Consider the following 23,384-nt stretch of genomic DNA (forward strand, 5'->3'; position numbering starts at 1 on the left):
GAACCCCAGGCCGCCGCAGCAGAGTGCACGCACTTAACTGCTTGCCCCACTGGGTTGGCCCCTCCCTTTAATTTTTTGAGGAATCTCCATACTGTTTTCCATAGTGGCTGCATTGAAATATACAGGAGACCTTAAACATAAACTTGGTTTTTTCAATATATAGAGGAAATTTTACTGTTTAGATGCTAGGTTTAAGAGGAAAGCATATTATTTGGGGATCCTGGTGATAGAAACATATGAGCAGAGTCACCAAGATCAATATGAGTTAGTGAGTGAAATAATGCCCTAAAAACTAAGGTAGAGACACCATTTCTGAGAAGACGTTATCAGCTGCAGAGCTAATGTATTACAGTTGTGTGACTATGGCTGGCATTTGGGAACTGAGGAGCAGATAAACTGTAGTTAGAGGAGGCACTTGGTTTTAAAAATAACATTTTCCAAACTGCTTATTTTAATATATGTCTTTTCTTCCATAGGAAGAACAAAAGCTTTTTGAAAATTCAGACTGTGTACCATGCTCACAATGAAACACTTCACTTACTAGAACAAAGACAAAATATGTTTTAAACAAAAATACAACACTTCTTTCTTGAGCTGTCTTGTTTAACTGGATGCTCCTACCATTAAAAATTATGGTAGTTTCTGATATTACCAATTACGCAAATTTGCAAGTGAAGTTTAAGAATATACTTAAATAATTTAGTAAATATTTTGCTTTTATTTTGCTAGTCTCAGCAATAACTCAAGAAATGACAGAAAAAAATAAAATATGATGTCAAAAATATGCAGAGAGGTTAGGAGACGTAGGTTCTCAGATTCTTCCCTTAGATCTAAACTAATTTTCTGTTTCGCCTTCTGCAAATAACTTTGTGTTGCTCGACCAAAGTGTTTCTCATCTTTTAAATGAGTATACATTAAAAAAACCACAACTATCCCAAGAGGCTGTTGTAGAAATTAAATTAAATTAAAAATTAAAGTAGTTATAAAATGTTTACTCTTATTTTATTGCATATTTTTACACATTTCCAAGTATTCCCTGTAATCAATCTATAACTTTTTAAATAATATCTCTGAAATCTTTTGCCCTGTTATTCTATCAGACTAACACTTCCATCACACCTTTGGTGATTCTACTCCCCAACAATCCTCTGGTGAACACATTTTCCCATTTCAGTTTGTTTTCCACAGTTTTTACAAATTAATCTGTCTAAAATAATGATTTAATCATATCAAACTTTTGCTTAAAATGTATCCGTGATTCCTTCTTTCACAAAATGAATTGGGAACCATTTATCACAGCAGGCAGATCACTCAACGTTTGATTTCAGCTTCTACTTTAGTTAGTGCATCTCATTTTTGTCAACACCAGGGTATGAAAAGAAAGGAATAGTAAGGACACTCACACTGGGGTAAGCAAGGTGGCACCTTGCCTACAAGAGGGATCTGACTGATTCACCCTCGAGGCTTCCCTGAAGTGCAATGGTATCAACAGCTCTGTGCGCTTGAAACATGGGAGGATGTCCTCCCACTCTCCATAGTCCAATGCCGCTGTCCTTTTGAGTTCTGTAATTCCAGCTCAGTTCTTCCATCCAAGCCATCTTCTCTACTAGGAATGCCCTTCGAATTCTCCCGTTATCAAGAGAGATGAGGAGGGGAAGATGAAAAGTTATTTCTCCATGAATCATTCCCAAAACCTCCCATTTGGAATTAATCTTCTCTCCTCTGTATTTCCTTACCACTTTGTAGTATAGACCTCAGTATTGTCTTACATTCTGACTATCCAGTGATGTTCATGTTTGTCTCTCTCTCATCAGATTAAGAGAAATCTGAAGCAGGGCTGATGTTTTACTCATCCTTTGGTTTCACATGGTGCCTGGAATCACGTCACTTTATGACATAAACAGTATACATTTTGTTCAGTTATTTGGAAGATAGAATAAACCACCTTCTACACAGAATTGCTATGGAGAAGTCTGAGGCCAACATAAGTTTTATACCTTTGTAGGAAACTTTACTTTCTGACTTGGCTCTTGTACTTTTAATTTTCCACTTATGTTCAGAAGTTTCACAATAACGAGAATCTTTGTATTTTTCATTAATTTTTACTGGAAGCTAGAGAGAATTATTGATTTACACATATAGGTCATTTTTATATTATGAATGTTTTCTTCTACTAAACTTTGAATTTATTTCTGCTGCATATTCTCTGAACTTCTTGAATACTAATTATTCATATATTTCTTGTGTCTAAAATCCATATCCTTCCTATCCAAATTCTCCTATTCCACTGCCACTGCTTATCACAGTTTACAGCACAGGGTCAGTGCTCAAATAGTGCAATAAATGAATGAATTGTATACAATTAAGACATTTTGAAATTTTTAAAGAAAGGGAATGGATTGAAGGAGATAAAAGTTATCCCTAAAATTACTTAAACCTGTTTACGATAGCCCTATTGATTCAGTTTTCTCAGAAAAGGCAAGAAACATTAATTTTAAATGATTCACCTTTCAAATTATTTAAAACAATAAAATATGCATATTTCTAAAATACCCAACATTAGTCCAGTGAAAACACTTAATGTTTCTAAAATTGTTCAATCTACATTACCACAATTTGGCATAGGCATTTATTGGAAAATAGAACAATTTATGGCTCTTAGTTCTGTTAATAACTTTCACTACTAGGAGACTCATTCCAATCTAAATTATTAAGGTATTTATCACTCTTAACCATCTATTAGTTATAATAGCAGCTAACTTGAAATGAATTGGCTTATCTCTACTTTGTTACTAGAAGCTAGAAAAGCATAGCATCATAAGTACTAGCCATATTAGAACTCCTACTGGCAGTAACAGCAGGGAGAGGCTGAAGAGGCCAGAGGACTCTAAAGTAACTCACTCTAAGAGAAACTGCTCTCAGATCATGTAGGCATGTAGACATACACTGAGTCAGGATGCTGCTACAGTCCATAGCAAAATCTGGTGTACTTATATAGCTACATGTCAGTTGGACATAATACATTGATAAGGCATTCTTAAAGATAATTGAAAACAATGTAGGGTGTATGACTTACCTGTTGCTGCTTAACAAACCACCTCCAAAACTTAGTGGATTAAAATAAGAAAATTTAACTTGCTGTGTTTTGTGGGTCATAAATTTGGATTGCACTCAGCTGAGCAGCTCTGCCAGTAACATCTGGCTGAAGTTACTCACAAGGATGTTGTCAGTTAATCTATGGGTTGGGGGACCCTTTGTCTCAGGGACTTTAGCTGGGACTGCTTCTCTATGCCCCGTGAGTCTCATCTTCCACCATGCAACTGAGGCTTCCTCAAATGGAGTTTAGGGAACAACAAAAGATCAAACCTAATGCAGAAATGATACCTTCTCATTGACCAAAGCAAGTCACGTGTCTGAGCTGGAGTCAGTATTGGAAGGGGCTATGTAATTGCATGGACACAGGGAGATGTGATCCACTGGCCGTTACTGTGACAATCCACCACCTATGGTAAGTCATAAGTTAACTTTGGGCATATCCTACATTCTTATTCTTTCAGATAGAATCTTTTTCAAAAATAGTTTACACTAACATCATTACAGATTATTTGCCAGGAGTGCAAACATTTGATAAAAAGCATTTATATGCATTTTTGTGAAATTGTATTCTGCACATTTTTTCAGCAAAATGGTCTTGAATAGACAAGACAGAGTCATTAAATCACATATTATAATTTAATCACGATCTATTGGCATTTATGGCAGAAGACAGTAAAAATCAGATACACTTTACAAAGATCAGATATACATCTTTACACGTAACTTTGTCTCAAAATTAATGCTTCAACTTTGGTTAACTTTTGTTAAACTTAGAAAAAAAGGCTACTTTTTCGATAGAAATAATCTCAACAATAAATTCAGGATTGATTTTTCTTTAGGGCTAAAACAAGTTTTCAAAATGTTAGGTAAAAATCGGAAAATGTCTGAAATTTGATTAAAAACTTATGTTTTCTGCAGTTTCAAAAAAGTACAGTTGTGGTAGGCTTTCCAGATAAAATACAAGATGAACAATTAAATTTAAATTTCAGGTAAATAATGAATAATTTTTTAATATTAGATTGTCCCTAATATTACAATATTAACTAGACATCCTGCATTTTTATTTGCTAAATCTGGCAACCTTTACTTCAAGGCATTAGTTTTAAAAGGTTTCTTTCATCATCCTCTATGAAATGATATAACAAAAAGTCATGATATAACATCAAGTCAGGTATACTTGATAAAGGAGACCTGGCCATGAGAAAATCAGATATCCCTTATGTTCCAGAACTCCATTAATTGTATTTTGACAGGGCATGATACCACAGAGGCAGACATGTGTGTAAATGAGATTCTTGTTGATAAAATGTTTTTCTAGGCAGGGCTGATCTGTTCATACTGCAAATGATTTCCTCCATAACTGGAGGTAAATATACTAAATGCTTCATATCCACTGATAGTATTTTACATATCTATGGTTATGAAAACCATCAAGAAAATTTGTAATATTGTCTCATTTTAAAATGTAAATTTACTTGAGATATTAAAAGTATCATAAAATATTATTTATATTTTAGGAATATGTAAATTTTTTCTAGTAGATTAATGATAAGGGGAGACAGGAAAGGAAATGAAGGATTAGATCTGTCTCATCAATCAGATTCTAAGTAGAAAGCAATAAGTGTTTAAAACACTAATCCCAAAATCTCTCTCCCTCTCTTTTTTCTCTCTCTCCACCTCATATACATATACATATATATACTAGATATACATGTACATAGTATATATGTATGTATACATGTATACATATATATACACATATACATATATATACACATAATATATACATATATATACTATAATATATATTAGACATGTATCACCTGTATATTATTAAAATACAAAGATGTAATGTAGAGTAAGTAATCCTTTAAGATAAGTAGCAATGAGAAAATTTTTATTTGCTATATGGATGATTATTTTTTATAATACAGGAAAGAGTTGCATTTAGATAATAAGCTTATATTAATTTGTATAATTGACCTGAAATGCCCTTGGACAATAAAACACGATAACTTGCAGTGCACTTTTCCTCAGTCCTGTCTCACAGATTCAGAAAATTGCTTCTAAAAGAATTTGAAACATATCATAGACTCTTTGCCTAAAATAAAATTTTTCTGAAATGTGTATTAGTCAGCTCAGGCTACCATGGCAAAATACCATAGACCAGGTGGCTTAAACAACAGAAACTTGTTTTCTCACAGTTCTGTAGGCTGGAAGTTTAAGATCAGGGTGCCAGCACGGTCAGGTTTGGGTAAGAGCTCTCTTGCTGGCTTGCAGATGGCCATCTTCCTGTTGTGTCCTCATGTGGCAGAGAGAGAAAGCAAGTTCTTACATGTGTCTCTGCTCTGGTGTCTCCAGTTACAAGGGCACTGATCCCATCAGACTAGGGCCACACTCTCATGACTTCTTCTAACCCTAATTACTTCCCCCAAAGCCTCCAAATAGCACCACATTGGGGATTAGGGCTTTAACCTATGAATTTTGGAGAGATATAAACATTATACCCATAACAAAATGTTAGTTCTTCTAGAATCCCATTTTACAAAAAAAAAGCATATATCTTTACTTATTCATTCATGTTCTTATCACTTCTTAAGCATTCCATGTACATAATGCGTTGCATGATAAATGCTAGATTTACTTGGTTAAATTAGGTATTTGGCTTTGAATTTTATCTTCAAAGGAGAAAAAAACTTAAATAGTAGTAGAATTTATGATGGCTAAAACTGTAGGCTTATCCCTAAAGTGAACATCCTCAATGAAGAGAAAGCCATTCTTTCTATATAACCTCAAGAAAAACAATTGAGATACATTAGTTAGATTGAGGCCATGTGTCTGAATTTGAACTAAACTCTTTGTCTATGTGTCTATGTGATTGTGCAGTAACTGTTGAGGACTAGGTCATATATCTACTCTTGGCTTAAAAGGATGAAGTAATTTCCACCTAAAACAAATGGGAGACAAGTACCCTGTTCTCAGAAGCAAGCAATAGTTTGAATGGTCAGAACAGCGATCTCCCATACATCGGGTAATATGTGTTTATTTAAATTTCCCAAACTGATGAAATAAATTTAATTCTTTAATGATTTAATATTTTTCTTATAATAAAAAGAAAAATTAGTTTATTTTATATTTCATTGTATTGACTTTTTTGCTTTTTATGTCTATTAAATTCTTCTTCTTAAATATATTTACTGTGACAAATAGAAAACTCAGTGGGCAAAATAAAAATGAAATGTTCCAAATTGTCAGAAAAGAGGAAAAAAGATAATCTTTTATATGCCATTCATTCACAGCATCATAGTAACATGTCAAAAAGCAAAATAAAACCACCCATATGAGTAATTTATTTAAGAATAAAAGATGGCATTTATTTATCTGGATGTTTTAAGACTCAAGCAGAAAATACATAGTATCCTGCGAGGTCCATATTATGATTATTTCCAGCAGTTAGGATTGGAAATGTAAGTTTTTAAGTCTTGTTTTTACCACTAGCAAATGATACCAAGTTACTAAGGATATGCATTCCTTCATGCATCAAATCCTCACCTGGAAATGAAAGAATTTTAATTTAGTAATGCGAGACCTCCCTTCCAGGGCTAACATTGTGTAATTTCAATTCTGGTTCTACCCAGGGGTGGTGGAATTAGAATTCTTCACAAACCTGACGCCAGCAAGCGCTGAGGTAGTAAAGGACTGAGCAGCTGTGGCTGGGTGTGCATGATGTGCCAACCTGGGATTGTCACTGTGAGGGTGACAGAAAGTTGTGCTTGTGTCTTCATATTCTTCTCTTCAATAAAATGAATTCAAGTCATGGTCTTCAGTGCTAAAATAAGTTTAATTAGAAACTCACCACACCATAGTAAATAGTAACACTAAAATCCTTCCATTCTCTTTATTTTTATATCCTTAACAGGAGCCGAAAATAATGAGATCTAGTTTCATCATTGGACTACCCCATTAGGTAATTGGACATCTGCGAAGTTAACCTGAAATATTTAGATATGGGAAGGAAAGAGAATGGCCAAATCCTTTGAAAATCTACACAGAGACTTAGCATTACAGGCATTGCCTCACTTGCAAATCTGCTGATATAAATGTCTACATGAAGACAATCATCATCCACCCCATCTATCTATGGTCAATATATCACTTTAAAATTGAAGAGAGCAACCAAACTAAAGATAACAGAAATCAAATTGCTTTCCTTGTTTAGTTAAATAATAAGGATACACTAAATCTATTTTTATTTATAATGTGTGGAGTTACATAGGATACACACAGAAATTCTTGTTAGTTTATGCATGCATTCTATCACGTACATGATTTAGAATATACTTTAGTGCCTGATCATATTCAAACCTTGACTCTTCTGTTTGCTAATTATAAAATGGGCAACTTATTTAACTTCTTGCTTCAGTTTTCTCATCTTTGGAAATAGAGATGATAATAATAGCACTTCTCTAATATGGCTGATGTGAGAATTAAATGAAGTAGCATAAGTAATGCTTTCAAACCAATGCCTCAAGCATAGTAAGCATTGTATGTATTACCATTATCGTTATTTTTATCTGTGATAGCCATAGCATCATCATCACCATTTTCCAGTATAACCACAAGTGATGAAACAGGCTGGCATGTTTGAGAGCATATGTTCTTGAATCAGACTACCTGGTTTCCAGTTCTGATACCCCTATTTAACACCTCTGTCATCTTGGTAAAACTACCGAATCTCTCTAAGACTCAGTTTCTTCCCGAGGAAAATAGATCTAATAATTAGCATATATTTCACTCAGAATCAGCAATATAATTTGCAAGTCTCATTGCAACATGGAAATGCAGAGTCCTTTGTTCAAAAACAGGGGAAAGATGTGTTATAGGTACTAAAAAAGAAGTGTTTTCTTTTCTTGTGCCGTGTTTTTCTTGACTTTGCCATGGTGTTTTTTATTTGGTATTTAATGTTTTTCAAAGTAAAGAAAAATTAAAAACTTAAATTATTAGCATGGACTGTATATTGTGCAATGCTCGTTTTAAGTGCAAATATCAGAGCATTTAACATATACGTGGAACCATCAAAATTACTCAATCCATATTTCATCACTCATCTCCAGAGGGTGCCTTGAGTTGACTAGAATAGAATAACAGGAGCTAGATTCAGGAAGTTTGAAAGGAGGAATAGAAGGTCCCCTTCAGCACGGAGAGGGCCTGAGAAACAGCTTTCTTAAGAACAGGATACTCATGGGAAAGTCTAGACCCTGGGTGTGGGTACAGGGATGCCAGGGGCACACATGCACGCTCTAGCTTGAAGGCTGCCAAGTTCAACACCTGCTAGTCACTGAATTGATAAGCCTTGACCCTGCCAAGGTGGGGAAGTGAGCCAGTCATCTCTCCTTCCTATAGGCCCAATGTGGGAACATACAATAGACGGGTGACCCCAAAGGATACTACAACCTTTATGCTGGAACACGCTAGGTCCCTAGGTACCTGGGTGAGAGACTACCAGCCTAAGACAGAATGACTGCCACCACGTCCCTCCCCTAGACTCTGTGGGGCTTATAAACCCAGCCTCAACTCTTCCAGAGATGGAGCCCAGAGTGCAAAGTCAACCTATAGAATGGGAGAACATATTTGAAAATCACATATCTGGCAAGGGATCAATATTCAAAATATATACAGAACTCCTACAACTCAAGAGAAAAAAAGAATAAATAAATAAACAACAAAATTGAAAAATGTCCAAAGGATCTGAATAGATATTTCTCCAAAGAAGACATACAAATTGCCAACAGGTATAAGAAAAGATGCTCAACATCACTAATAATGGAAATATAAATCAAACTACAATGAGTTATTACCTCACACTTGTTAGGATGGTCATTATCAAAAAAACAAAGGATAATAAGTGTCGATGAGGATGAGGAGAAACTGGAACCCTTGTATACTGTCGGTGGGAATGTAAAATGATTTAGTCACTACGGAAAGCAGTATGCAGGTTCCTCAAAAAATTAAAAATAGGGGCCAGCCTCGGTGGCCTAGTGGTTAAATTTGGCGAGCTCCGCTTTGGCAGACTGAGTTCAGTTCCCGGACGTGAACCAACACCACTCGTCCGCAGTCATGCTGTGGTGGTGGCTTATATACCAAATAGAGGAAGATTGGCAACAGATGTTAGCTCAGGGTGACTCTTCCTTAAGCAAAAAGAGGAAGATTGGCAACAGATGTTAGCTCAGGGCCAATCTTCCTCAGAAAAAAAAAAAAAAATTAAAAATAGAATTACCATATGATCCAGAAATCCCACTTCAGGGGATATATCTAAAAAGACTTGAAATTAGTATCTCAAAAGATATCTGCACTCCCACGTTAGTTGCACATTATTCACAAAAGCCAAGATATGGAAACAATCTAAATGTCCATTGATGGATGAAGAAAATATGGTATTTCCATATAATGAAATATTCAGCCTTAAAAAAGAAGGAAATCCTATCTTTTACTATGATGTGGATAGATTTTAAGGACATTATGCTAAGTAAAATAAGCCAGTCAAAAAGCGACAAATACTATGTAATTACACTTAAAAGAGGTATCTACAACAGTCAAATTCATAGAAACAGAGACTAGAATTGTGGTTGCCGGGGTGGAGGAAGGAGGAAACAGAAAGTTGCTGTTCAACAGGTCTGAAGTTTCACTTATGTAAGATGAACAAGTTCTGGAGATCTGCTGTACAATATTGTATGGTACATTATTGTGTACTATGTACTTAAAAATCTGAGGGTAGGGGCTGGCCCAGTGGCATACTGGTTAAGTTTGCAAGCTCTGCTTCAGGGGCCCGAGGTTCGCAGGTTCGGGTCCCGGGCGTGGACCGACGCACTGCTTGTCAGGCCATGTTGTGGCAGCGTCCCATATAAAGTAGAGGAAGAGGAGCATGGATGTTAGCCCAGGGCCAATCTTCCTCAGCAAAAAGGGAAGGACTGGCAAAAGATGTTAGCTCAGGGCTAATCTTCCTTACCAAAAAAAAAAAAAATGTGAGGGTAGATCCCATGTTAAGTGTTCTCATGACAATTTAAAAAAAGGTATAGGGGCTGGCCCCATGGCTTAGCGGTTGGCTGCATGCGCTGTGCTGCTGGTGGTCTAGGTTCGGATCCCAGGCATGCACCGATGCACCGCTTCTCTGGACATGCTGAGGCCACGTCCCACATACAGCAACTAGAAGGATGTGCAACTACGGCATACAACTGTCTACTGGGGCTTTGGGGGAGAAAGAAAACAAAAAGGAGGAGGATTGGCAATAGATGTTAGCTCAGCGCTGGTCTTACTCAGCAAAAAGAGGAGGATTAGCATGGATGTTAGCTCAGGGCTGATGTTCCTCACAAAAAAGAAAAGGTATAGATATGACAGATAAAGTGAAGTCTGCTGGCTATAAGTTTTTTTGTTTTGTTTTTGTACGTATTTTTAAATTGGAGAGCAGGGAGCACATCTTGAAGGGAGATTAGAAGTTTTTGTAGGGATCAAACCATGATGGCATTATATGCCCTGATAAAGAATTTAGACTTATTCCTGTGTGAAATGAGGTGAGAACAGAGATTTTACTCACAGGAGTAATTTTAAATATTAGGAAATAAATCATTTGATAGTAGTATCGAGAATGCGTTGGAGAGTTGGAAAGGATGAAGGCACAGAGAGTAATTTGAAGGTAGTTGCAATAATCCACATGAAAAATCTCAGGGACATAATTTTCAACAGTATGGCGAGAAATGGAGCTAAGGGAGGCTGACTTGATAGTTAATTAAGTTGTTGATGTGCCTTGATGATTGATTAGAAAAGAGGGAAGGGATGATATTTTACAACGGTCCTGTTTGAGTAATTGTACAACATGCTGGTGCCATTTACTGCAGCAGGCAATTAAAGAAAATGTTTATGTATGAGAGACAGAATGATGACACCGTTTTTTTGGTATGTTAATTGTGAGATGTCCATGAACATCTAATTGGAGTCAGTAAATTTTAATTGGATGTTTGAATCTGGAAGCTGGGTGTGAGATTTAGACCAATGGTGCAGATTGAGCATCATCAGCAGATAGGCTACAGGCAGTTATTATACTGCATTAAAAGAGAAGAAAGAGCATCGTGGCCAGACTTGGAGGAATGCCGGTATTTATGGAAAGGAAATAGTAAAAGAGAGTCAAGAATATTGAGAAAAAGTGTCCAGAGAAAAGTTTTCATAGAAATTAAGAGAGGAAAGAGTTTCACAGTAAAGGGAATTATGGACTATTCCTGCTGCAGAGGGATCTAATCAAAATGCTTAAATTATCTATTTGTTTTGGCAAAAAGTTACTTGCCATTTTCCTAGAGTGGGCATTTTCAACATAGGTGGGTGTGAAAATTAGATTGTAGGGAGAGAGTACAAACTACTTTTTGCAAAAGTTTGTGAGGGGAGTGAGTGAGATCGAGTGATAACTAAAAGGTAATGAAGGATAGAAGAAGAGTGTTTTTAAGATGAAGGAATGTGCAGGGTTAGAAGGGTTGAGAAAGGGGATAATTAATCTATTGAATTCCTTGGGGAAATGAAAGATTAGAATCAAAGCTCAGGTTACTGGACATATTCATTCAAAAAAATAGGGATACCACATTTTTTAACTTTGGAGCAAAGGTGGGAGAGTGGGTGAAAATACTGATACATACGTACACAAGAGGATTGTAAGTCAGAAACTTAAGCATAATATATTTGATATAAAAATTGATTAAATATTTTGTCCTAGGATCTAAAGAAACAGACGCTGAAATGGAGTTTTGCAGGCACAAAGTTTGCAACAAAGTTTGCAACAACACCTGTGAGAGAATGGGGGCAGCAGGATTGTGCAGAGGGAGAAGGTGAATTGCAATGAGGTTGCAGCGGAAGCCTCAGTGGACGCAAAGGAAACTCGGGAACTCACATGGTCCTTCAGAACTGGCATGGGTCAAGGCAAAGCGGCTGCTCTATGGTACCAGGCATTAGATGAGGGCCACCCCAGGGAGAGGGCATTACCTTGGGTAAGACAGTCCCCTTTCAGAGGGAAATTCCCGGAGTGGGACCCAGCTGTGAGGCATCAGCGGGCAATACTCCTGGCAGCTGAGGGAGTGTGTCCGGGTCTTAAACCGGCTTCTATGTGCGGCATAACGCTCGCTACAAGGATTTAAAATGATCCTGAAAGGTCTAAGTCAAGATAGCTATTGACTACCTGAATTTATTTCCTTTTTTCTTAAGCCTCATTAAAGTGAAGAGAAAAACATATTATGAAGACCTAAAATCCGTTTTCACTACTGTCAAGGGAGAAATAGAAAGATTATATTTGGGGACTCAGGCATAATTTTTTGAGGACCCTGGATGGCTCAAAAGGTAAAGTGTGGACCTTTAAAAACTAAATATAATCACAGAATAGAAGTCAGTTTTTAACTTCATCTGGCCAGAGTTTCAATTTTTTTGAATAATAGGTACAAAGTTACAATATGTCTCTAAGAATTCCTCATACAGACTAGATTGTGTGATTTTAAGAAAAAATATTGCTTTTGGCAAATTATATTTGTCCCCTAGTAACTTAGGAGAAAATAAATTTAGTCTTCACAAGAGGATGGACACTGAGCTAGACTTGAAGCATCATGATGTTTATACGCACCTGGGGGAGCTGAGCTCATGCCTCTTAAAGCCATTGGGAACCTTAAGTGAATATGGTCCCGCTGATACGCAGCGACACCCTGAAACAGTTAAATTTCAAGCCACAAGAAGAGAAGATAATACGGAGTGTCTCAATGGGCAGGGAAGAAAACTAGAAATGGAGGATTTTAATGAGCGTGCTATGAGACTTAAATGAGACTTCAATCAGGAAACTGAGTAAAATAAATGAAAGAGGGGCAATGAAGTTATTCCTCTAAAGGCCAGAAAGGTAAAACTTTGAATGCATTTATTCAAAAAGCATGTAAGATGAAAAATAATTTTTGAAGAAGCATTTAAGAAACTAGGAGGAAAAACTCAAAATAAATAACTTATCCTGAAGAAATAAAGAACTAATAAAGATAAAACATGAAATTAATAAAATTGAATAAAAATAAAAGTTACTTGACATATTGTCACATGCAAAATCTTTAACAACAAAAATACAGATAGACTTCTGGGTAATGAGATTACAGGGAAAAATGTTAAAGAAGAAGAAGAGGGGCCGGCCCGGTGCCATAGCAGTTAAGTGCAGTTAAGTGCGTGCACTTCGCTTCGGCCCCGGGGTTCACGGGTTTGGATCCCAGGAGCGGACGGACACACCGCTTGTCAAGCCATGCTGTGGTGGCATCACATATACAGTAAAGGAAGATGGGCACGGATGTTAGCCCAGGGCCAATCTTCCTCAGCAAAAAGAGGAGGATTGGTATCGGATGTTAGCTCAGGGCTAATCTTCCTCCCAAAATAACAAAAATAAAAAAATAAGAAGAAATCTAACTACAGTTTCAAAAATGATAAAGTGTTTTTAAGAGATCATTATGTGGAAATGGTTTTAGCCTTGGTAGAATAACGGAGACTGGATTTGCTTCCCACTTCAAACAAACAAAAAAAACGTACAAAGTATATAAAACTCTTTTTTTTCCCCGTTGGACAACAGGCATCTCAGGCTGACAATTTTTGAGAGAAGGGAAACAAATAAGGTGATCTCTAAGATTGTCCAAGCTCAATTCTTGGAGAAAATTTCCAGGCAGAAATTCAGAGACAGAATGTGCAAACAAAGCCTGCTGATCTCCCTGAGTTGAGGAGACAGTACAGAGTTCAGGAAGAACATGGTGGCTAGAATTCATGAAGCAGAATACCAGAGAGGAGAGAGCTACACAGAGAGGGAGTTCCCGAGACCTGCAGAGGATTTTCCTCGTATCTTCATCTACCTATTGCCCGGCACATACTCATGAGGAATCAACTCATGACCAGAGAAAGACTATTGGAAAGGAACAGGCAGAACAATCACTGGAGATCACATAGAGCTGAGAATAGTTCACATTCTGAATAACCAGAGTGGAAAGTTTTTCTACTACATGGGACACCAAGTAGATTCCTCAGTAGTGGGTCCAAATTAACCATAGATTAAAGGCTGTTCTGGGCTGGTCCAACAAAGCTTAAAGCAAGCATCAAATTGTCAAGCCAGACCTGATGGTCTCGTGGTTAAGGTTTGGCATGCTCCACTTCAGTGGCCCAGGCCTGTTTCCCAGGCATGGAACTACATCACTTGTCTGGTGACATGCTGTGGTGGCGGCTCACATACAAGAACCAGAAGAACTTACAACTATACACAACTATGTACTGGGGCTTTGCGGGGGGGAAAAAAGAAAAAAGGAGGAAGATTGGCAACAGATGTTTGCTTAGGGTGAATCTTCCCCTGCAAAAAAAAAAAAAGCATCAAATTGTTTCCAAGTAACTTAACTGAATCCTAGAACAAAATCCAAAATTATTTAAGAGAACAAAAAGCTCTTAGACCCAATAACAAAATTTACGATGTCTGATATTCAATAAAAAATTACCTGGCATGTAAAGAAGCTTGGAAATATGAATCTTAATGAGAAAAAAATCAATAGAAATAGACCCCGAAATGACACAGATAATAGAATTAGTAATAGCTGTAGTAATAAAATAAGAATAAGAATGATGATAATGAATTGCCTTAGAGTGTTAAACATGTACCAGCATTGGGCTAAGTGATTATCATCCATCACTCAATGTAATCATTTATAAAAAAATCCCTCTAGAATACAGTTATGTTCTCATTTTAAATGGTGTAGAAAACTTGGCCAACAACACACAAGTACAACATAGCTGAAATGAGATTGACTCTCAAGTTTAGCTGACTGAAATGTCTAGCATATGCTCTTAACTACTTGCTTATATTATTTTATTGTCATTTCAATTTACAGAGCTATTCATTAATATTGAGTAGTTAAATCACTAAGGTGATTTAAGTGAGTGGAAGTAAATAATGGTTTTTTACAAGGTCTGTCATCATTCTAAGCTAATGTTTAAAGACTGAATTGATTTGAAACTTTACTTCTACCAAATTCAAAATAAGTACCTCAAATATTCAATTATAACTCTATAGGGCAAATTAATGAGCAAGATTGTTTTTATTTAAATATTTTTTTCTAAGTATTCTAAAGAATGCAATTAACCATATGTAACTGGCTGATGCAGTTTCACAGCAGATATCACATGTGAATAGGAAGATATGCTACTATCTTGACTTCACCTTTCCAAAATATGTTTGGCTCCTTTTGCTAGTTTTATATCTCCAATGGTTTCTCTGGGATTAACATTTGGAATTAGCCTCCCCAATTCCCTTCCCAAAGCCAGACCACCAAAATGTCAAAATTATGAAGATTAAATTTGAAATTTTGACCTTACTAACAATTTGGCCAAAGCCCAAAATATATGATCAAAATAAATTAATAAACTTTATGATTCATTAGGAAAAGTTGTGAATAATACAATGAAATACTGAAAAGCTAAAAATCAATTCTTATACTGAAAGAATTTAGACTGGTGACACAAAAACTCCACAAGGATATAAGGATGCCAGTGATTATATCAGTGGTTCCTGAACCATCTATGGGGTCAAAAAAGATACACATAGACAAACACATATCATATCATTTATTCATAGAGATGAAAAGATGGAATGAAATAGATTAGACGGTAAGGTTTAATTGATGTTACAATTTATTCAACTGTCTTAATATTTGAATTTTACATTACATTATGTATATATGCACCATATAATAGAAGTTTTAGAAGATTATTTCCACTTAATTTTATTTAAAGTATCAGAAAAAGTACTAGAAATATCTAGTTATGAAAGAAAATAGTGTCTGATAATTTCTTAACACCAACCTAGGTTCATTTTAACACATATCATTTGGTTCACTTCAAAATTCTCCCATCACATGATTATCTCATTTGTGTAATTTAAGTGGTTCTATTGAAAAACAAATCCACATAATATTTGGGTTTCAATTGATACATAACCTAAAAGATAATAATAAAATAGAATTGTAGGCTAAGGGGAGATGATTATGATTAAAGGATAATATCTCCATATAATTTTGTCTAGCTATATATTTTAATTTATTAGAAGAAGGCTTTGTATTTGTTTTCAACTCTTGTCAAAAGTAAATTTATACCCAACAAAAACAAGGGAAATTATTTCCCTTATATAAATTATCCATGAAGTATTAAAACAATGAAGACAACTTTCTAAGAGAAAGACTTACATGATGTTAATGCTCTTTAAAATTTTTTTCAAAGAAATAAGATTGCACTTACATTATTTTATAGACTATTCTGTATTTGGAGATAGTTAATATAAATTAGGAAAATTATTTCTATTGCTTATAATGTCTGTTAAGAGATTTTTAGAACTGAAGCAGTGCTAAATAACCTTTTTTCCTCAAATGCAGATATATCTTTTTTTTTGCTTGAGGAAGATTCACCCTGAGCTAACATCTGTGCCAATTTTCCTCTATTTTGTATGTGGTTCGCTTCCACCTCATGGCTGCTGCCGATTGGTGTAGGTCCGTGCCCGAGAACCGAACCCAGGCTGCCAAAGCGGAGCACACCAAACTTAACCACTAGGCCACGGGGCTGGCCCCTGGATATGTCTTTCTTAAAGTTTAATAATCAGCATGGGGCATTGGCATGAGCCTTACTTCCTGAGCCTTACTGGCTATAGGCAACTGACTCCCTATTGTGTGATATTAAAATGAAAAAGAAAGATAAAGACTTTTAAGGATAAGAGGTTAAAATTTAGTAGTAAAGAGGGTGGGTTTGTCCTCCCCAGCAAAAAAATATAAAATTCCACCAACATCAACAACCACTACCAAATATCTGTATTTCTGTATATTTTCTTAATGAAAAACTTCTTAGCATACAGGCATTAACCTAGACACTAGTATTTCCATATGTGGCAACATACAAAAGAGGCCACGTTTATGATAAATTTTATAAGCCTAACAGTTTCCACACAAATCTACTACTAACCCAGACGTAGCATGTGTAATTTCTATCCCTTGAATTAAAGGGTGAAAGCTGAGTGTGCACGGACCGATTAAACACACCTCAATATTGAGCTGAGCTGATATTTACGTTTGAGACTGAATTCATCAGACGACTTTTGCAGTTTTCAACAGTCATTAGGGGCTATTAACTTCCTGGAAATTCACCAGAACCTGGTGTCTATCCTGAAAGACAAGATCAACAAAAATTAAATGCTGCAGGCTTCTTAAATCACAGAGTTTGGATTACTATATATTCCTAATACTTAAAGGTGTTTTATTGAGGTCATTTTTGAACTAGGCTTTGGACAGTTGAGGGAATTGTTTTGAAGAAGGGGGAGAGAAAAAAATTATTTCAGTTAGGGGCACAGAACAAATAAAGTGCATGGTGAAGTACAGGGCACACACTGAGATCACAGAATAAACCAGACTCGTGCAAAAAGAGCTCTGCCGAGGAGAAATAGGACATACATGTGGATGACTTCCAAACTGTTCACCTCTGCCTCCCTCATGCAAAAATCCTCGGTCCAGCTCCTGTTCAAAACATCAGCTTATAATTCTCCTTCGCTTCTCTCCTTTATCCTTTATTCTAAAGAATTGCTGGCCATTCCACCTAACCATTGTGAAGTTTGGCTACTGGCTGAAAGTTAAAAACATCATGTAAGTTACATTCAAATTAGTAAAATTTGAGAGTAGAGTGTTAATGAAAGACAGTATTTTTGCTAATTATGTCATGGAATCAGGTATAAATCAGGTTATTCCATGTAAGCGAGTACATATGGACATCCCATTCATCTTGGGTGTCATCAAAATCAGCCCACCAACTCGGCTTTAACTATGTTGTCTCCCATATCTAAACATGTATGACAATAGATATACCCCGTTCTTGCCATCATTCAAACACAGTCTCACACCCAAAATGTTAATCTCCAACAGAATGATAACTGACTATACCACCTCCCATTCATCTGTTCCCTTACTCCCAGGCTGCCTGTTGTATAAACACATTAAACTCAGCAATCACTATACCTACTTTCCCCTATTTTAATTCTTTCCTCAGTCATGTTGTTCCCTATTCAGCATGAGCAGATCATCCAGAACTTCGACAACTCTTTTGCCTAATCCCTTTTTTCCCTTAGATTTCCACCTTTCAAATAGAAACCCTCTATTTCGGCTCATCCCTACCCCTTGACCTCACTGCTGTAACATATTTCCAAATATGTTGGATACATGTTCTTGTGATGGACTCTGGATGAATTGACCCCTTTTTCTCTCTTTGTATTGTTTTCAGTTGCATGTACTCTATCTCACCTATTAAATTTTGAGTTCCAAAGCAAGGATACATATGTGTGTGGGGGGGTGTGTCTGTGTGTATTACAAATATAAACTATGAAAGTTTATGAAAATATGAATATGTATGTGTGTATATATAGTTTTACAAACTTTTATGATTTAGTGTAAAGCACAGTGGGCATTTAATAAATAGATTTACAGGATATTTTAAGCTCAGATATTCTTTAAAGGAAACACTGGATATGCTGAATAAAAATCAGTTGGATAAAGCCCATAAAAACACCAAACACTAACATTTACTCAGTTCTCTTTTATCAGTCTCTAAACAGAACATATTACCTAGTCAATCAAACACACATTCTCACTTTTAACCTTGTGAATGCCAATCTAGAACCTCAACTTCTCAAAGGGTCCATTCCATAATTTTGAAGTCCCTTCTTTGCCTGGCCCAGCTAGTCTGATTTATTGTTATCGTAAACTCAATAAATAGTACAGATGATCTAGGGGATTTGTGTGTATGTATGTGGTATAGGTGAAAAGGTGAAAGAGAGCATTGTAATTGCATGATTTCATTGACCACTTGAGACTATCACTATGAATAAGAATAGTCATTATGACACATTATTTTATCTTCAAAACAATTCTCTGAGAAAGGCACTATGATTTCCTCTCATTCAATAGAGTGATTTTTAGGCCTAAATAAGTTGCAAAACTTTTTATGTGTGTGAGTGAAGGTGAATCTATTTTCAAAATAAACTTTTAATTTTAGAATAATTTTAGATTTACAGAAAAATTGTAAAGGTGTTACAGCTTGTTCCTATAAATCTCACAACCAATTGTTCCTATTATTAACATCATACATTTGTATGGTACATTTGTCACAATTAATGAATCAATGAAACATTATTGATCAGTGAAACATTATTATTAACTAAAGTCCATATTTCATTCAAATTTCTTTGCTTTTATTTAATGCTCTGTTTTTGTTCGAAGTTCCCATACAGGATATCACATCCCATTTAGTCATCATATCTACTTAAGCTCCCCTTGGCTTTGACTATGTCCCCCAACTTTCCTTAGTTGTGATGACCTTGACAATTTTGAAGACTGTTGGTCAGATATTTTTTAAAATATCTTTCAATTGGGATTTGTCTGACGTTTTGTCATGAGTAGACTGAGGTTACGGGTTTTTGGAAAACAACAGAGGTGAAGTGCCATTTTTATCACATGCTGTTAGTGTGACTTACACTGTTCATATTAACCTTGATTGCAGAGTGAGGCAGTGTTTGCGAGATTTCTCCACTGTGTATTTACTCTGATTTCCCCCTTTCATTCTGTACTCATTGGAAGGAAGTTACTTTGTACAACCCACATTTAAACTGTGGAGAGTAGTGCTCCACCCCATTGAGGGGTGGCTACATAAATTATTTGGGCCCATAAATTATATACCCAGAGTAGCTACATAAGTGATTTGGAATTCTTCTGCATAGGAGATTTGTATATCATCCCCAATTTATTTATACATTCAATTATTTTTATAAGAATATGGACACATGGATATTTATTATGTATTTTGGATTATAAGCTATTACTACTTTATTTTGTTGCCCAAATTTTTCCTGATTTGGCCAAGGGGGCTCTTTCAGTTGGTTCCTATGTCTTTTGACATATTTTGGGTTTTCCTGTTTTGTTTTATTTTTTTGTTTGTTTGTTTTAGCAGTTTCTTACTTTCTGGAACTTCAAGATGGTCTGGGCTCATATCGTATATTCCCTACTTCAGTCCTATAATAATCAGTTTCTAAAAACAATCCCTGATTCCTTTTACTGGAGGATGGCATTAGAAATCAAGATCTGGGTGCCAGGTATACTCATTGCTCACTGCTAGGTGGTGTTGCTTTTAGGTCCTCTCAGCAGACAGAGCAAGGGAATATAGTGTATATACTAACGAGTATATATACACATAACTATAAATATTCATATATGTTTATATATTATCTTTTCCTATATAAAGTAAACATGAATTCATACTGATGTCTCAACTCTAGTCTAGTACCACTTGCGTAACTCTGTCATCCCCTCGTTTGTAACCTCCTACTCCAACAGTGATAACCAGTGCTCCCAATATCTATCATCCTATTTAACTGTTCACTTCCAGTACACGTGGAGAGCAATGTCATAACTGTTATTCCATATCCCATGGGAAACAACTTTATCAGGTAGAGTAGAGCGCTTATCTGCATTTAGCACCTTTAGGCTTACACAATATCCACTCATTTCCAAAGTTACTTTGTTCAGCACATTTTCCCCTTACCCCCTTCAGTAAAATTATTTCAAACGTTTATAATATAGTTGGATTCTTTTGTTAAGTCTACATTCATCCTGGACCTCCTGACTGCCTCTTTTTGTTTTAAAATTTCATACATACATCAGTTTACTCTTTGTGCTATGAATTTTGAAAAATTCTTAGTGTCATGTATCCATCATTATAGTTTTGCAAAGAATAGTTTTATTGCTCTAAAATATCCTGTGTGCTACTTTTCAACCCGTCATACTCCCCAACTTCCTGGTAACCACTGGTTTGTCAAGGAGAATACACATACCACAACAGAAATTCAACTATAAATAAAACTATTTCCTGGTGGAAAACTCTTATCAAAAAGTACTGGTTATGTGATAAGCTGAAGTATGTCTATTTCCACTCATGTTAGAAAGTAATAAATATTCTGAAAGAATCACATTTGATGTCTGTGTGCATATGCATTTTTAAACTTTGTTTGCAGGTAATTATTTCCATTGATTTAATCACCACTTGAAATGGATGCCTCAATTTAATCCTAACCTTAGGAAACAAGTCATTTCATGTTCAAATTAACCCAAATTTCACCCATTATATTGATCAAGTTAGAGTTATTAGAGAATTCAATTGTGTATTATAAAAAGAGGTCTATTTAATTACAGAGGTTAATGTAGTGAGTGTACGCATTCTAGATGAAAACCTACAATTGTTCAGTTCAGTGTATGATAGTCTATACTGCTTTTGTGTGCATTCATCTATGTGATTCCTTTGGGTCTTTACAGAGAAAATCAGATGGTTCTGCATATGATCAGGAGAATAACTTCTTAAAAGTATTTGATTTAACAATACAATTCCTTCCAATTCAATGAGTATCGATTAAAAATCTACTCTGAACTCAGCATATCATCAGATCCTGTGTCTTTTGGTGACATAAAAGAGATATCAAATCACCTAAAGGAAAATAAACAAACATATAAAAAACAATCTGGTTAGGAAAAAGTAATGAACATATCTATATATCTATCCATCTATCTACATACGTATATACGTATATTCATTCTCTTTTTCAATCCATTTCCTATACATTAACAAATTAATAATTTGAATCCACCCCATTATTCCCACACTGAAAATTCCACAATGCTTTTATTACTAGTGAATTAAAGTCTATATACAATATGCCCATCCAAATTTAAATCTTATCTCCAATTATTCTCAGATGCAAAACTTTTACTTGTACTAAACTGGTCTTCTTGTTGACTATCAAACACAGTGGATTCATTTTTTTCCTCTTTACATTGCACAAAATGTAAAAAATCTTGACTACATACTTAAATAAGTGGTTTAGACAGTAATTTTGAGGATTTCCCTAGGGGACATCCACTTGAACCCAAATAGTTACAAACGACGTCACAAGCAGTTCAAACAGCAGTTAGAATATAAAGGATGGATAGAAGAACGGTAGTGATTGACATGTTGCAAACCAACATTTTCAGTAGGAAATTTTATCTCCTTAGTCTTACATTTTAATATTTTGAGGAGGATTTCAAAAACAAACTTTACTGGTTAAATAATGTGCTTCTTTCCAAAAATTTTGTGGGATCAAAAAGTAGTAATGAAACATTTAGAATTTGGAGCTTGGCCTGAAGAAAGAAAAAGTGAACTTTCTTTTGTTCCTTAGAATATTCTAGATGAATATTATTATTTTTCATTAGCAATAACTATTTGTATTTAAACAAATTCAATTTTTAACATTCTAAATTAATTTTGATATTAAAAGGAGCTAATGAAAGTTTTTTTTTTTTTTTTTTTTTTTTACGGCATAGAGTCAATATTATAGACCTTCCTGACTGGTATAGAGTCCATATTCAGGTGGCGTGGTAGTGTACCATCATGTAGATGAGTCAGTCTCTTCTTTTCATTTTTATTATTTATAGACGTGAGTGTTATTTTAACTATGTGAAGCTAGATGAATAAGAGAAATCATACAAAAAATATGATGAAAATGTAGATGCCATTATGGAAAGCCCTTGAACCGTTACTTCCCCCCCATACACCCCCATATCTTAACTTTATTTTGAAAAGTTGGAGTTAGATGGTAAGTAACTTATATGATAAAAGTGAGCTTCTACTCTGTATTTTTTTTCAAATGTTGTATAGTATACTAAAAATGATGCCATGAAATAGGTAAAGAATACTCTCATTTTTCTTGTGAATGATCTTGATTTTTAAAAATAAAATATTTATCAAATAAAGAAATAAGTGCTATATGCATTTTAACTAGGAGCTGGATGTTTCAACCACTGAGGTAGGGGGGCAGCTGTATGGGTAAATGAAAGAAAGAAAGAAAGAAAATCTCTAAGCTCATGTGCACTTCATGTCTTTAGGTATACTTTATTCTTCAAGTACTTTATTTCTCAAATTGAGTTGCACCATTTATTTATTCTTGCAATTTAATTTGCTGCCGCCAGGTGGAGAAAGTGTGCCAAAGCTAAGCCATTGGTAAGCAAACTATGGCCCCTCAGGCAAGGAGCCTGTTTTGGTAAGTAAAGTATTATGACAACTCCCATTTGTGTATATATTGTCTATGGCTTTTTGGCATTACAATGGCAGAATTGGGTAGTTGTGTCATAGACTGTATGCTTTGCAAATCC

The 23,384-nt window shown here is 35.4% G+C and overlaps 1 long non-coding RNA gene across 3 annotated transcripts in view; it reads left to right on the forward strand.

Annotated features, from left to right (window-relative positions):
• The window catches only part of LOC147915216 (uncharacterized), a 104,931-nt gene that overhangs the window by 76,182 nt on the left and 5,365 nt on the right, over window positions 1-23,384 (forward strand). For all 3 annotated transcript variants that reach the window (XR_015554399.1, XR_015554397.1, XR_015554400.1), the window contains one exon: window positions 23,202-23,272. This is a non-coding gene — a long non-coding RNA (uncharacterized LOC147915216). The remainder of the gene's footprint in view (window positions 1-23,201; window positions 23,273-23,384) is intronic.

Source organism: Ceratotherium simum, chromosome 15 (genome assembly GCF_057802395.1).
Source record: "Ceratotherium simum simum isolate JZ-2026a chromosome 15, ASM5780239v1, whole genome shotgun sequence".
Taxonomy (NCBI): Eukaryota; Metazoa; Chordata; class Mammalia; order Perissodactyla; family Rhinocerotidae; genus Ceratotherium; species Ceratotherium simum.